The following is a 17,573-nucleotide window of genomic DNA, read 5'->3' on the forward strand; positions in this document are numbered from 1 at the left end:
CATGTATAAGAAGATTCCTACCTACTCCTTACCTAATATCATTCACAAAAATAAGTTCCAGAATTATTAAAGTGTCAAATGTTGAACAAGTAAAAATATCAAATAATTAGAAGAAACCACAGAGAAATATATTTATCCTGTCAGGGTGAGTCAGGCCTTCTGAACACAAATGCTGTGAAGGGAAAGAACAAAACGCTGAGTTAAATATATAACAAAATATAGAACAGAGAAAATATTAATGAGGAGAAAGAAGTTTAAGATGAGAACATACAGGGGCTCCTGGGTGGCTCAGTCAGTTGGATACCTCCCTTCGGCTTGGGTCATGATCCCAGGGTCCTGGGAGGGAGCCTTGCTCAGCAGGGAGCCTGCTTCTCCCTCTCCCTCTGCTGCTCCGCCTGCTCGTTCTCTCTCTCAAATAAATAAAATCTTAAAAAAAAAAAAGAACCTATAAAAATGTCTACAAATCAATAGGTAAAAGATTAAACAAACCAAGAGAAAATGACCTACATTTGAGTTGGCAATTCACAGAAACAGAAGTACAAACCCCCAAAGCACATCAAAGAAGAGCCGCCCTCCCTCATCATTGGGAAGCAAAAATGGAAGCAACAAGATGTCATTTTCACCCACAGGTTCCCACGGGGGAAGCCCATGTGTGTCAGCATGGGAGTCTGGGTGAGGGTACGGAGAGCAAGCCTTGCATGAGCTGAGCTGCTGGGAGGGATATGGCTGGAAGCAGCCTTACCCATTGTCAGGAACCATCTAATGCAGATCCAACACCTGCAGTTAACAAGTGTTGCATAACAGCTTCTAACCTGGGCCCGGGTGGCTTACGTGAGTCCTACAGCTGAGAGACGGGTGGGAACCAGGACTGCAGTCTCAAGCCAGTGCACCAGGGCCTAGTGTCAAAGTGGGAACCTGACCTTCCTCTGGGGCAGTAATGTCGGTCCACAGAGGAACATACAAAATATTGTTCCAGGTGGGGGCCGTGTCCCTGTGTCAGGTGGTGGCCCTGGGCCAGCCTCAGCCTACCACCAACCCCACCTCAAACTCAGAGCCCCAAAATCTGCTCATGGCAACTAAAGGCAGAAAAGCAAGAGACCCACAGTGGCAAAAACCACTAGGGATACTGCTGGCTACTAGCCTCAGACAGTCCCCACCTTGGACGACTGACAGCCAGGCCTTAGAGCCCCATCTGAGAGGAGCCCCGATCCCTGCCCTCCTCCGGGCCAGCTGCTGGGTTCTGCCCTCCCAGGAAGGGCCTCCAAAGATCCCTTCTACCAGGATTGCCTACAGTTCCTCCCCTGGTCCCACGCCATCCATTACAAAGCTTTATTTAGAGCCTTAATACCAAGGGGCCCTGACATAGCACCTGCCCTGAGTAATACTTTGTTATGTTCCCCATGAACCATTGTTGCTGCCCCCAGAGAAAGGCCAAACATTTCAGGCTCCTTTGGGGAGTATTTGCATTACTTATTTAGGGCCTTTAGGAGTGTCTTCCCAGAGGAAGAGCAGGGCTGGGCCTCCTTCTGGCTGGAGGCCCTGGTCAGTAATAACGCCCAAAGATTCGCTGGCAAGAAGCTGGGAAGGCCTCCCCACACTGCCAGGCAATTGGTTCTGGAGTCTGATGATGGGGAGGGTGTTATAAGGGGAGAGTGAAGACTAAAAATATGGAGGAAGGTGCTCAAAAGCCCTCACATCCAGAGCCTGTCAAACAGAATCTTTTCCAGGGCTTCCGCTAGCCAAGTGTGAGGCCTTCTAAATGACATGAGATTTCATCAGCCAGCAAGTTTGGCGACTGAATGTTCAAGCCCCCAGATTAAGGCCAGTCCGTCCTGGGAGAAGTCCACCAGGCAGAAAGGTGTATCTGATCCCCAGTGTTGTTTAGAATTGCCAGCTCAAGGTGGTAACAGAAAGTCGACTGATTTGTACTGCATCCTCTGCCCACAGGCCCTCCCTTCTTGCTGACACACAGTGTGGGCTGTCCCACCATCCTGCCCTCATGGTGCGACTGTCTGAGACCCGGCCTGAAGCAAAGACTGATCGGCGATTTAGTATATGGGGAAGACTTGAAAGGTCAAACTATCCATTCATACTTAGCTATGTCATTCATGTCTCCTTCTTAGGGGAAAGGACCAAATCACAGGGACTTGAGACCATGGTCTGTATTCTGCAGCCAGACTGGTGACAGACGTGGAAATTGACCCAGACCCTCCCTCCTCAGCCACCCATGCGAGCAGACCCCCCCACCCCACCACGACAGCCTCTGTGCCACTCCATGGTCCAGGAATCACCTGGATGGGGAATGCACAGGTGCCTTCTGTCTGGCTCTCACTCATTCCCTGGGCAGCCACCCGCATCTCCCCACACTGCAGAGGGGGACTTTGCTGAATGTGCATCACTCTTGTCATTCCACCGGTCTGACCTGGGAGGAGTCTTCATCTACCCCCGTCCACCACTCAGGCTCTATCCACTCCCTTCCTTGCAAATCCACCCTGATCCTGGGCTGCTGTTCTGCTGGGCTCCAGATGTGCTGTTGAGAGACCCGATTGCTTTAGCTAAGCTGTTCCCAGTGGAAGGAAAGGCAAACCTCTGGCCTCCATGGTCTTAAGCCTGTGTCATCCTTCAAAATCCATCCCAGCTGCCCAGCACCTGGAACTCAGCGTTATCAGTACCCAGACTTTCAGGAGCTGTTTCTATGCCTATCGCCAGCTTGATGTCTTACTATGTTTGGATTTCTAGTCTAGATGGCTCCTGGCCTCAGGTTCATGCTCAGTGAAAGACAAAAAAGAAAAAATCACTGAGTGTATGGTTTGGGGATTTCTAATCCCTGCGGGCAGTGGTAAGGATTGGGACTCCAAAGTCAGTGCTCAGTGATGGTTTCATAGAAGATGGTGAGTGGGTTCTGGGGCCCAGGCTCTCAGCTGTGAACACACAAGCCTGGTCATCTCTGGAGGGTGCAAGCCTGCCCAACGCGAGGAGCATCAGGCAGACTGGGGGAGCCCGGCCAAGCACCAGGCACAGAGCCAGGCCCCCAGGAGGCCCCAGAACAAGTGGGGGCCCCTCTGCCGTGGCCCAGCTTGCCATGCCATGGAGAAGGTGGGGGCCGCTGAAAACACGGAGCAGAAGGAGCACTCACCTATTCTGCAGGTCCCCAGATCATTTCTGCTGTGTGGCAAAAAGCAAAACCCAGCCAGACAACGAGGTGTACTTCTGGTGCTGAAGTTAAAGGTCATGACCACGTTCTGCTGGAGACGCCGGGCACACCACAGCCAGACTGGCCAGGCCCTGCCTCGGTCAGAACCCCACCCGAGCTTGGGCCTCGGCAGCAGCCACATCCGCTCTGAGCCAGGTCCTGCCCCGGGGGCCCGGGTTCCAATGCCAGTCCTTTCACTGACCTCCTCCCTTACACTGGGTGAGGTGCTCCCCTTTCTCTTCCTCAGCTTCCGGTTTTGTTAAAAGACAAGTAGGTCAGCCACTAAGATTCCCAGTGCTCCGCCCAGCAGTGACTTGAGGAGGTCCCTTCTCCCTTGAGGCCATGGTGGGGTCCCCATCTGCCCACACAAACTTCAGAGACTTGAGTGGAAGGAGGGGATCGGATGGGCACATGGCAAAAAGGAGCATGCATTTTCCAAAACTGGTGGGCTGACCTGTAGATGCTGTGGGAGGTTTACAGGGGTTGGAAGGGGTGAGGGTTCTTTGTTCCTAAGTTTGCAGGACTTCTCAGAGCCTTTAATAAGCAAATAAACACTAAGCAAATTGACTGTGAGCCATCAATTATTAGACATGTAACCCACCCTATCCCAGTCTCATCTGAGCATGGAGCCTTTTCTCTCCTCTAGCAGACCCTCCTCCACGACCAAGGGTCATTGTAAGAAAGAACTTTCAGAAACCCCACCATTACCAGATTTGAGCCAAATCCTGGTTCATCATTTATTTGTGTGAATTTGTTTAGACATGAGGCTTAATGTACTTGGATGAAAATGGAAATGTGAACTATATCTAACAGGTGGCATATTTTCCTTCCCTACGTTTCTCTATTTTCCAAATTTTCCATAGTAAGCATTTTAGTAACTACTTCTTAAATGTATGAATAATCTGATTAGGGTATAAAGTGAAAATTCAAGACCTTCTCCCAACCCCCTAATCCCATAACCCCCCCCCAAAAAAAATAACACTTGTTTTACATGACCTTTTAGAACCTCCACATGAACATTTTAAAATGGAAAAGAAAACACTGTGCTTTACTTTCAAACCAGAGTGTCCATGACCTCCAGCTCTGGTGGTTGCTATAAAAACCACGAAGGTGGCTCTGCATGTGAATGAGCCCAACACAGAGCTCGGCACAGGACGGGCATGTCATACAGCTGAAAGCAAACTCCGACTTTCGGATTGCAACACTCGCTCAGGGCACCCTGTGCCAGTTGCCGTCAGACTTGATGACTTCCAGAAGTGGATGCCCTGTGCACATTCAGGGAGAAATTTAGACCTTCCTAGCTCCAGCCCCTGGAGCCTCTGAGAGCAAACAATCGCAGGAGAGATGTGTACCCCACGTCTCCGAGGGGCCACAGGGCTGGAAAGTTGTGCCTTTGCCTGCCAGGGGCCAAAGCGCTTTCCTGACGGTGGTGCCAAGAGAAACCTGTCGGGGGGGTGCGGGTCAGAGCAAAGGAAGGAGGAAGGCTGGAAGGCGTCTGCCCCTCACCAGGGGCAAGGAGCTCCCACCCTTCTCCAGAGGCTTCTCTCCAAGTCCTTCCCTGGCCAAGCTTGGAAAAACTCCTCATGGATCTTTATCATGGTCAAATTACTCATTTTCAAAAAACACTGCTGCAGATGGGCAAGTCCCCACGGAACCATGCCAGGGACTCTTTAGGGCAGATCCTGCTGCTTGGCATAATAAGCCCTTATTACCGTAGCACTGAGGGGTGTCGGCTTGCCAGAGGCCGGCTTTTAATGAACTTTACCATCCAAAATTGGCCGAGAGAACACGAGTCAGATTTTGCCAATCAATTGGAATTGATTACTTCTCGAAAGCCAGGCCTCAGCTTGCAGGAAACACACACAAAACACACCCAACATTTGGGGTTAGTTTGATTTCTTGGAGAAAAAAGGAGTTCTTGGCAGCCAGAAGTAATGATGGATCAGCCCTTTCAAAATTCCCAGGACACTGGAAGGAAATGGTGTTTCTTGAGGGAGCCTGGGCAGATGGAGGAAGCTTGGCAGTCTCAGAGTTCAGATTGGGCTCCTTCTTTTTTTTTTTTTTTTAATTCATCCACCCACATGTCCATTCATATAGCAGACCTCAACAATGCTGAGAATTCACTCTATGAATGGGTAAGGGCTATAGGAACTCAGAGGAAGGAGGTTCTAGGCTGAGCTGAACCCTGAAGGATAAGGCATATTCTCCTGGGGAACAAGGCAAGGCAAGAAGAGTTTTCCTTGACCTCCAAAGCTTCACAGTGGCTGTTCCTTCTACCTGGATACTTGCCAACCCCCCAACCCCTGCCACATACACCTACACCTTTACCAGGGAAATCTAATACATCCTTCAGTCTCAGCTTGAGGGAGCATTTGCTCAGGGCAGGCTTCCCTAAGCGCTACTGACCTGGCCAGATGCCAGGCCCACACCCCTGGGCCCTTGGGCCACACACGTCCCCCATCAGGGCCCTCACCCCTTGGCATCATCAGTTCTTGTTTGCCTGTCTGCTATGCCCATGGAACATGAGCCCTGTCACGGAGGGGTCATGTCTAGCTTGTTCCCCACTTTATAGGTGCTAGAATAGTACCTGCACAATACCAGGCACATAGTAGGTGCCCAAGAAATGCTTACTGCATGCAGAGTGGGGGAATGGTCCCTGGAGATAGTTGGAGACACAGGGGAGTGGCACCTCTTGAGGACCCACAAGGCAGGCCCCTCACATACACTGTGAGAGGTGAGAACAGGGGGAGTCCTCTGGAAGGGAAGGCCTGCAGGCAGAAGGGAGCCATGCTGGCCCAGGTAGAGGGCAGAGTCAGTGCTGTGCCCTCACATCTTAGCTACTCGCCTCAGCAGCAGAGAGCCAGGCCCCTGTGTGGGGACAGGGGAACGCTTCATCAATGTTTCCAGGCTGAGGAGGCCTCAGAGGGGTTGGGGACAAGTAGCCACGCCCAGAGGGGGTCGTTCTCCATCAGGGCCAGGCCTGGCCACCAGCAGAAGCCACCCTAGTGCTTGGAGATGGAGCGTGAGACAGGCCGGGGCGAGGAAGGGTGTGGGGCTCTGTGTGGAGCTGCCAAGCTATGCAGGGAAGATCCGGGGGCAGGGGCCATTGCTGACATCGGAGAGATGGAGAGAAAGTGGGGGGAAGGTGCTGAAGGGGGAGAGACAGAGGAGCCGAGAGAAGAAACGGGCTGGGGGCAGGTGGGAAGAGACACGAGCAGAGAAGCGACAAGTGGAGTGAAATGGAATGGAATCACAAGGGACAAATGAACCAAAGGGAAACATGCTAGAGGGGCAGACAAAGACTTGAAGGGAACCAGAGACAGAAGAAGACAACGACAAGAGTCACAACGGCTGGCCTGAGAACGCCGAGCAGCGCCTCCAGCCCTGCAGGCCCAGGGCCTGGGCATCCTGCTCCAGCCCCGGGCCACGACCGGCTGCCTGTCTGTTGGACTCGGTTCCACTCCATCCCCCAGACAGGATGGCTCTCCTGCGGCATCCTGAGTCCTGCGGCAGGTGTGCCGGGAGGTAGGAGGGTGGGAAGAAGAAGGGGTAGAGGAAGGAGAAGTCGAACTCCCTCGCTCTGAGCTTCAGCAGTCTGGTGGGTGTGGGCTGCCTGGCCTCTGCTCACTCTTGTCGGGCCGTGAACACTGACCAGCTGACACCAGGTCTCCATGTTGGGGTCACCCCCCCGTGACCTAAGGCCAGCACATGCCCTGTACCGCTCAGACCCCTCCACGGGGTCTAAGGAGTGGAGCCCGGGGGCTCTCTGACCCCAGTCCCAGCTGGGTGACAAGGGCAAGTTCCTTCACTTTTCTGAGCCTCTTTCCCCACCTGTTCAGTGGGATACTGAGTAATCACCCACAAGCTGTGTTTACTCCTAAGAACGATAAGAAATATGTGGTTTCCCTGTGCTTTCCTTGTCCCTAAACTCAGCCCATCCCTCCTGCGGACAAGCTGGCCCTCCCTGGGTCAATGCGCAGAACATCAGTTCGTCTCTGTGGTCTTCCCCGAAGATAGCACAGCACTGTCCCAGATAGGGTGGCTAGTCTTACTTATTTTTCATCTTCTGAATTACTCTTCCCTCTAAGCCAGGGAAAGTGTGTCATTACCTTCTCTTCTACTCAACCTATAGATATCTATATGGTTTTCTCCAGAGCCTGCCAAAAGAGCCTTGTTTCAATTAACTTATAATTCTTTTGTAATGAGCTGTGTGAGATAAGAGACATGTACAGTTGGAAGGGGGCTTGGAGATCTCCTAATCCAACCAGAAAATTCTATCGCCCAGGACACCAGGCCCCAAGAAGCAAGTCTACACGTACCCAGCCACTCAAATCAACTGAGGCATTGGGACGAGCACTCCCTTTGCCCTATTCCCAAGCTGCAGCTCTCTGTACAAAAACCCACCGTCATTTGTTTGTTTGTCAATTAATTCATTTATTAAGCAGGGTTTGGACTTACGGGGCACATCTGTTGGTTTTGACACCCCGAGGATCCTACCCTGTTCCTGGTGCCATAGGTCTGTTTCTTTGATCTGAGGTGACAGTTTCTGTTGGATAACTGTCCTTGCCCCGTGTCACATGGGGAGCGGGCATCCGTGCTGCCTGCCCCACGTGATCCATGGGTGGCAACGTGGCCTGAGCGCATCAGCCAGCGCTCCTTGAGACTAACCTCTGGATCTCGGGGGAGAAAGAGTCCTCCATTCCAGAGCCCGTCCCCATGGAATGCTAAGCCCTGAGGGTGTGAGGACTGTTCACCTTCCATCTTCCTCACCCCAGAGAGAGACGGCCTGCCTGCAGAGAGAAGCCCACACACAGAGGCCGGCAAGGCCACATGGCGGGAAGAAAGTCCTAGCAGCATGGTGAGACCCATGGGTCCCTCCAGTTCCTTGAGGAGCACCATCTTCTAGGGCAGACAGCCACCAAAGACCACACATGACAAAAGCCATACAAACACAAACAACATCCATCTTTCACGGCAAGGCTAATATTATCTCCTTCAACCCACAAAACAATTCTGTGAAGCAAACATCGTCCACATTTGCTCTTCTGTGATGGAGAGAAGTAGACAGGGTGGAGGGAGCCCCAGGGGGATGACCGTCACCAGCCTGGAGCTGGAGGAAAGAAGCCAAAGGCTGCCCTCCTTCGGACTCTGGACAGTGAATTACATCTTGGAGAAAGAGCCAAAGTAGACGTGGCCCTGGAACAGGGAGGGCAATGCCTTCAAACGAAAGGCCTACAAGTTGTCTCTGACACGCACATTCTGTTTTATCAGTCCCATTCCAAACCGCAAAGAAGCTTCTCCATGTTCAGATGGGCAGGGATGAACACTTCGCAGAAGTCACTTTTCAAAGAGACCATTCTCTCTCTCTGCTTCTCTTTCTCTCTCTCTCCACCTCTCTCTCTCTCTCTCTCTCTCTCTCTCTCCACCACCACCCCCCCAGCTCCATTCCTGCCAGAGGCCCCGGAAGTTTGGCGTCTGAGTCCCAGGGTGATCTGAGGTGACAGGAAAGCTCAGGCAGGCATCCATCTGTATTCCACAGAGCCTCGCCGGAGCATTACTTAAAAGGCGTTCCGCAACCTTTTGCGGCTGCTTTCTTTAAAGGCTTCAGCAATTTCGATATTTTGATTCAGTGTCACTATAGAAAAGCTTTACAATTCTAGCTCGGGAATTAGAAGATATATTTGTAATAAGAATTGCTAACCACTGTCAGCTGGCAGGCCCGTGTCCGTGCATGAAAATGATGCCATTAGCTTTCACAACTGTGGGCAAAATGTAAAGATCGTGGATCCTATAAGAGACTGAAGAGAAAAAAAGCCCCCTCCGCACTCAGGGGATCTCTGGCCATCAGGGTGATAGGGCTAACATGTGTGCGCTTAGCCCCTTGATGAGGTGGAAAGCTCAATACTACTTGACTTTGCAAATACTCATTTTTTCCCCTCTCTTTTATCTAACTGCTTTCTTCTATAATGTTGATGAATTGCACAACTGCATTTTAATGAGGCGACTGCAAAGTCTGAGACATGGTGAGGGGGAAGGAGAAGAGAAGAACCAAGCGGGGAGAGACAGGAGCTGTTCCTGAGCACACAGGTCCCCACGGGTCCCCATGGGTCCAGAGCATGGACGCAACGCCCAGCGCTTTGTGGACTAGCGCTGGTTCACCCACGTGGATGAGCAAGAAAGAGGCTGGGCTTCTGAGCCAGGCAGGCTGGGGGTCGGTTCCTGCTGCCCCATTTCCAGGCCACACGACCTTTGGCAGATGGCTGATATTCCCACTTCTGCTAGTACTGTATTCCCTTCCAAAGGGAGAAAGCGTGACTGCACCTTTGCCATGTCCTAGGTGATAGTGAATGCAAGGGTCCCACATTCCTGCATTCGTGACACTTGGCTCAAGGGGGATGGGGACAGTAATAACCCACCGGCACTGGCCTGGGAGAAGATCATATGGAATCACTTGGCCAAAGGGCCGGGCACACAGTTGGTGCTTAATTAGTGCCTGTTTCTTCCACTCCTTATTCCCACTTACTGATCCCATTGATGAAGACAGGAACTTATCTTTAGCACCATCTCCTAGGCGAGGATGACTGTGAGGGCCAGAGGCTGTAAGATGCATCAAGGACAGAAGCTTACGGGGCACGCAGTGAGCTTAAGTCAGCCTGACTCAGAATGTGTCGCCTTTCCCGTCACCAGCTCTTTGCAAGCCAGGCTCAGAGTTCCAGAAATGTGGATTTTTCTCATTCTAATAAGAAACGTGCAGGTGGCAACGGGAAAGGTGTGACATGCTCCTTGACCCCATCCTGTGCCATGCAGGACAGGACAAGGGAGATGGGTGGGTGGACAGTGGAGCGTGGGGAGCAGGGGAGGGGACCGGACTGGGGCCTTCAGCAGGGAGAGGAGAAGAAGCCCGGGGCACTGTCATAAGCCAGACCTCAGCCTGCTCTAGGGACACAGGAAAGTCACACGGCTCTGTCCTCAGCACCTGAACACCCAAGGGATCAGGCGGGTCCCTGATACCCGTGACCCCTTGCAGTACTGCCTTTGTGGATTATGAGTGATCCCCTGGGCTGACCTAATTCCAATTCACCTTGTAAACCATTCTTTATTTTTTAAAAAATAACTTCTTATTTAGTGTTAAGTATATGGATTTGAAGGCTCACCTGAAAAGAAAATGAAACCATAAATGAAAAAAAGTCACATTTGAAAGATAGTTTACGGTTTATGAAGCGTTTTTCTCATATAATATCTCATGTGATACTCTTGAAAAGTTCCCTTCAAATCTGTATGCACAGATGAGGAAAAAAGTGACCCCCCAAAGTTAGCAACGGGCCTCATCTCTCACAGCCGTTTTTTGGCCGGTCTTAAGTGTAAGCCCACACGTCTTGACATAAAATCCAGCAGACATCCCACCACCAAGGATCTCCCATTCAATGCAGGGAGAGGATATTAGAATGGACTCAACACCAGCCAGGTACAATCCATTTACAGTCATGTGTAGGCCTCCTGGTGCCCTGGCAATACAACATTTCTCAGAGTATAGTCCTTAGGGCACCCACATGGCACCCCAGTTTCCCCCGGAGCTTGTTGCAACATAACCATCAGAGCCCATCCCAGACATACTGACTCAGCATTTCTGGGGACAGGGCTGAGGACAGGCCTCTTATTTGATGAGCTTCCCAGGGATACTGTAAATAAGATCACTGTTTATTATCCCTGGTTATGGAGGAGAAAAGGGAGGACCATGGAGCATCAGGATCTTGTCAAGCTTACATGGTGTTAGATGTGGGTCCAGACTCTACTCCTCAGGAACCCAAAGCCTGGGACCAGCCAATAGGCTCATTCAGTGAGCGTGTATAAAGCCCCGACACAGGACCAGCCGCTGCTGTAGATCACACTGACACACAAAGATGACATCTATCCACTTTTTTGTTTTACTGGGTACCTGCTGGCAGGAATAAGCTTAAAAGTTGGGGTTGGGGCAGAAAGAAGGGCCTCAGGGCTAAAAAAATTGTTGGGTCCAGAGTTGTTTATAAAAACAGAGACAGATACTGGGTGCCCCAAGATAATGTGCAAACTCTGTGGTCTTATATAATCTGCCAACAATCTGTGAGGAGGTATTATTATTAATTATTGGTCTCCCTAGTTCAGAGCTGGGAACTCTGAGAACAGGAAAGTTGAGTGAATCCACAGTGAATAGAAGGCAGAGCCAAGCTGTCTGATTTCAGAGAACACACTCTTGAGCCCAACACTAGAAAAGTCCCCAGTCTCCATGTGAGCTCATGAATCAAGCAGACCCCAAACACCAAGTTCACGGGCTTAGTATCTTCTGTTCTTGTGCCTGGTTCATTAAGGGTTTCCCATAAAAGAGACAATGTTAATAGCTATAACCTAATACAACAATGTAATAATCATTATAACAGCAATCAACATCACCAAACACTTTAATGAATCACTGATGACTTCCCATCACCTTAAAGAAAAACACATTTGAGCAGCCATTTCCATGAGAAAACAAGAGACACATCATGATTAACCAGCTAATCTATAGTAAATGGGTTAGCATGCTTGGGGGGCAGCCCCCACACTGAGGGTTCAGATTTCTATCTGGGGCAGAGTGCAGGCCAGCCAGTCTGGGGGGTAGAGGGGGCAGCTGAGGGTTCCGGGGATGAACACAAGATGTGGATTTGGAAGACAGACGGCTTCCATCCTTCCTTCTGGCCCCTTCCTCCCTTCCTTTCTTCCTTCCTTCCTTCCCTCCATCCACTCTCAGCCAGGGTCCAGTCAGGAGACAGAAGTCAACCCAGTTACGTGAACGGAGACCATCTAATAGAATTGTTCACTGGGAATAAAGTCGGTAACTGAAGGGTAAGGAGAAAACCCTAGGGCATCACAGTTCAACCAACTGCAAGAGAGAGCCACCACCCCTAGGGCTGGGAAAACAAAGCAAATGGGAATTGGGCAGCTCCGGGGAGCAGGGATGGAGACTGACCCCTGCGGGGTGATGCCCACAGGCTGAAGCAGGTATCGCCAAAGGGGCGCATCTGGTTCTACCACTGTTGCAAAAACTGTAAAGTGTGGTTAGCTGCTGTTCCAGGAAGGCCCTGCTCCTGCCCAGGTGAGGATGCGAGGCTGAGGTGCCACCCCAGGGTCAGGAAACTGAGGGCACGCTTGCAGGAAGAACCAGGGGGGAGGACGTGAGCCACTGTGTCCCCACCCCCAACAGTACTTCCGTATTACCTGCCGTCGGGCTCTCTGAAAGATGAATGGATTGGGGGCATCAGAGAACACTTGAGACTTGGGGTTTCCCAGACTTGTCCCGCTGTGCCAACACTCCAACCACACATACTATGGTTGTAACACACCCAGCAGCTCTCTATCCTGGTGCTCTGCTAGCCCATTCTATGTGCCTCAAAGCGCCCGGAAATCAGGTACCATCATGCCCACCACAGAGGGAGCCAACTGCCACCCAGGGAAGCTGAGCGGATTCTCCAGAGTCACAAAGCTCATCGAACCCAGGCCTGAGAGCTCGCGAACAGCACTCTCCTGGAAGGTCCCACCCCAACTTCACACAGGTATTCTGAGAGTCCCCATCATTTAGCAGCGATCATGGAATGTCTACTACATGCGATGTCCTGGATGTGGTTGATACACACAGAGCATAGGGAAATGAGACACAGAATGGTCTGAAAATAAATAATTTCCTAGAACAGCATGTGACAGCTGTACAATCTCACCCTTGTTGCATGCCCCACAACCAGATGCCCTACAGCAGCTTCTGTGCCGAGGTGATCTGAAGAGAGGCTCTAGGATAAAAGTCCTGTCTCGCCAGATACAGCTGAGAAATGCTGCTTAACTCAACCCCTCTTGTAGGGTCATCATGCATAGTGACAGAGCAAAGACTCAGAGGGGGAAAAAAAGGCCTGCAGTAAGAAAGTTCAGCCAAGTGTTTTGCAAGCTTATGTCATGAATCTTGTTTGCCCACAACATTTATTAATCTCCCATGGACAGTGTCTTGCCTGGCATGCCTGGGAATACTACTGTGAGGAACGGAGGCTGATAAGGGAGCTACTGCTTACCTGGAGCAGGTGCAGGCTGTGGTCTCTGACCTCACAGGCAGGGGGGTGAGGGACTGCTGGGGATGCAGGAGACCCGGAAGTTCATGGGGGACACTTCTAGCTGAGGAGAGACAATATCAGAAGTGTAATTGAGGGGGCGCTTGGGTGGCTCAGTCGTTAAGCGTCTGCCTTCAGCTCGGGTCGTGGCACCAGGGTCCTGGGATCGAGCCCTGCGGCAGGCTCCCTGCTCAGCGGGAAGCCTGCTTCTCCCTCTCCCACTCCCCCTGCTTGTGTTCCCTCTCTCGCTGTGTCTCTCTCTGTCAAATAAATAAATAAAATATTAAAAAAAAAAAAAAAGAAGAAGAAGAAGTGTAATTGAGAGTGGATGCCCAGAAACTTCCCTGGGCAAGCAGGGACGGGAGCTGGGGATACATTGCTGCTAGAAAACCTCACTAATTATCTCAGACAGCAGCTTCTTAACCTGATGTCCTTTGAAACCCTTATTGTGTAGCATCTTAGTCTCTTCTTGTGCCATGTGTATAACACACAAAGAATTAATATGCACAACATATCAAAAACAATCATACAAATCTATAAGAAAAAGACAACCCGATACAGAAGGAGGCACAAGAAAGGAAGACATGAATATTAAAGGAAAAAGAAAAAGGCCAACAAACTTAAGAAAATATACTCATCTTGACAGTAATCAGTGAAATGCAAATTAAAATAAGACATCTGTTTGATTTTTTTTTCATCAGATTGGCAACAGAAAAAAATTAGATTTGCCGCTGCTGGGAATGCTGGGAATGCGAAATGGTTGGGCCATTTGGGAGGGCAACCTGGCATTTTCAGTTAAAATTTAAAATGTGCGTACTCTGTCTCAACAGTTTCCCTTCTTAGCATCTATTGTAGCTAAATGCACAGGGAGACGTACGTCTGTCCGCCACAACATTGTTAGTGAGAACCGCAAACTTGAAGCAACCCCAGGCCTCACACGATGCAATGCCAGGCAGCAATGACAATGAATGAGCCACATCTGCACCTACGAACATACGCAGATGGAGGCGCCCAGGAGCCTCAGGACGCTGGAGCTCTTTGGAAGCTGAAAAGTCAAGGAAACCGTTCTTCCCAAGAGCTTCCAGAAAGAGGTAACCATACGCCATGAAGAGGTAACACATCAGTGTGTGCGAGATTAACATGCGTATGTTCACACATGCAACATGATGATGAGACAAAAATTCAAGTAAAGGCCTGGAAGGAGGCATCTCCATTGGATGGCAGCAGCTGCCTCTGGAAGTGAGGGTAGCCTTGGCAGGAAAGGTCAAAGAAGACTGAAGCTTTATCTGTGGTGTTGGAAGGCTTGCAATGACAATGTGCTTCTGTGTTACTCGTGTACGTACTTTTTAAAATTATTATTAACACATAATGTATTATTTGTTTCAGGGGTACAGGTCTGTGATTCATCAGTCTTGCACAATTCGCAGCGCTCACCATAGCACATGCCCTCCCCAATGTCCATCACCCCGTCACCCCATCCCTCCCACCACCCTCCCCTCCAGCAAGCTCATATAGGTACTTTATAAAGAAAAGCAGTTTTATGTGAAATGACCAACTAGTATATGACACGCAACCAGGACAGACATCTCTTTCAGGGGACAGAGAGCGAAGAGAACAGAAACAGCCATCAGTGGTCGGAGTGGTTCTTCTGCTTCCAGAGCAGCTACTGGTCCACGTTATACTAACGGCTTCTGCGCGTGGGCGGGAAATCGTTGTCCCAGAGGACCTGCTGGATCCCCAGCGCAGCGACAAGCCCTTGGCAAGCATTCACTCACCTACTCTTCACCAAAACCTTAGGAAGTCGACATGTAGAGATGGGAAAGTATCCCAGAGCTTGTTTTGACAAAGCCTAGACTGAAATCCAGGTTTGCCTGAAGGCACATACCAGGGTGTGATGGTTCACTTTATGCGATACCTTGACAGGGCTCGGGGCACCCAGAGAGCTGGTAAAACAGTATTCCTGGGTGTATCTGTGAGGTTTCTGAAAGAGATCAACACTTCCATCAGTAGACTGAGTAAGGAAGATCTCCTCCCAGAGGTGGGTGGGCTTCCTCCAACCTGCTGAGGGCTTGAATAAAACAAAACAAAAAAAAGGGGGGGGGGAGGTGGAATGGAGAATATGCTGTCTTTGCTTGAGTGGGGGCATCCCTCTTCTTCTGCCCTGGGACACTGATGCTCCTTGTTCTCAGGCCTCCAGACTCACTTTATTCTCACTTTATTGTAAGAATGTAGTATATGATACATATAACATACAGAATATGTGTTACTCGGCTGCTGGTGTTAGCAGTAAGGCTTCTAGTCAACAGCAGGGGTTGATCGTTATGTTTTGGGGGAGGCAAAAGTATGGGAGATTTTCAACTGTGCAGGGGGACAGGACCCTAACCCCTGTGTTGTTCAAAGGGCAACTGTGTCTATGTGTGTGTTTGGATGGATAGATGTGTATGTAGGTGTATATATGTATGTGTGCGTGTGTATGTATGTATGTATATCTCCTACTGGATCTGTTCCTCAGGAGAACAGTAATACACAGTATTTCCAAAATCCATAACCCTTATTAATGAGCTACATATACATCTGTCCATATATATTTACCTATAGTCTATCTATCAATTGCTCTATCTCTATAACCATAAATAGTTGTATTTCTACCAGTGGTTCTCAATGAAGGATGATTTGGCCCCTCAGCGGACATTTAGCAATATCTGGAGACACTTTTGATCACTACAACTGAGAGGAGAGGGCCGCTACTGGCATCTAGTGGGTAGAGGCCAGGGACGCTGTTAAACACTCTACGACACACAAGACAGCCCTCACGGTCAAGAATCACCAGCCCCAAATGTTAAAAGTGCTGAGGTTGAGAATCCTTGGTCTTTACCTATAAGAATTGCTTGAAGTCAGATGCCCTCAGAAAGGTCTGGCAAGGTCACTGTGAAAGGGCCAACTTCTATTTAGTCCTTAAGCCCAGATTTGGCCAGTTCCCATAGCCACATAATATATGGCAATGAAAAACTATTGCTCACTGCCCTTTGGACAAAAGCCAGTCAAGTTCTCTGTAGCTTCCTGTGAAACCAAATAGGAGGGCAGCAGGGTCCAGCCCAGTTAAAGATAATGCAGCTGAAGCTGAGGCAAAAGGTCAAGGAACAGGTGAAAATAGTCCCTTTGATATTTCTTACCCAGAAAAAAAGCTTATGGAAGTCCTAACCCAGTAGACCAGAAAAGTACAAAGCATATTAATAAGTAAACAGAAATGTTCCATTTTGTGTTTGGATTCTTTTTTTCTTATCAGATAGCATTTCGACTTGAAGATGTGTTTGGATAAATAGTCTTTCAGGGTATTTATCAGCTCTTCTTTTGGTGTAAATTCTTCCCATTTTCTTTTTAAGTCTATTTCCAATAGTGAAAACGTGCCAGTGGTAATTAAAACCTAATTCTATCCCCACATTCCTTAAAAAAAAAAAAAAAAACAGAATATGATCTCCTGTAAAGTTCTCATAAATAACCATGTCTCCATATCCGCCCATAATAACAGTGATTTCAAATGGATAAGGTTTGCAGAAGAACTACCCAGAAATTCAGTGAAATTAATTGCTGTTTTTCATGAAGCAGCTTTAAAATGCAGTAATTAATTGACCTACTGTTGGAGACAGTTTCCTCATAGTTAATAACCACTCTTCCCAGACATGAGAAAGACAGATTGCTTCCATTTGAAAACAGTCTCCACTAAAACCAAATGATGGAAGAGATCACCACATTTTCTGGTACGTGTGCCCTAACCAGATGGGGTTTCATGAGCTGCTGTTATTCTTTTAGCCCAGTGAGGGGAACATGCATCTGGTCCTAGAAGATGTGCTTCTGTGATTCCTGACTCTGAGATGCCTGTCAGTCTATGGATCGGAGAGAGCTTGCTCTTGGAAATTGGTGTCCTGTCCCAGGGGAGGCAGCATAGCGTTGGGGGCCAAGCCTTATTTTTCCTCATCTGTCTAATGGGCACAGCAGACATGGGAACTGGGTCCCAACCTCTTCCCTTTCCCACTGACGGTCGCTGTGACACAGAAGTGTAATGAAGCTGCGAGGGAGCAGTCATAGAATTTCGGCAGATAACTCCATGCCTCCACTTCTGAGCTGTGCAGCCCCCACCGGCTGAGTAATGCACCAAACTCGCCCTCCTCTCTGCTGCTCCTGTCCTGTGGGGCTGACCTGTTTGGACTGCATGAAGGGACTCACTTGCCTTCTGGCAATCTCTTTTGGATGTGGCCAGTGAGGAGCCCCGCAGG

Source organism: Eumetopias jubatus, unplaced genomic scaffold, assembly GCF_037043125.1.
Source record: "Eumetopias jubatus isolate StellerSeaLion01/CBP00866 unplaced genomic scaffold, mEumJub1_p1.0 scaffold_10, whole genome shotgun sequence".
Lineage (NCBI taxonomy): Eukaryota > Metazoa > Chordata > Mammalia > Carnivora > Otariidae > Eumetopias > Eumetopias jubatus.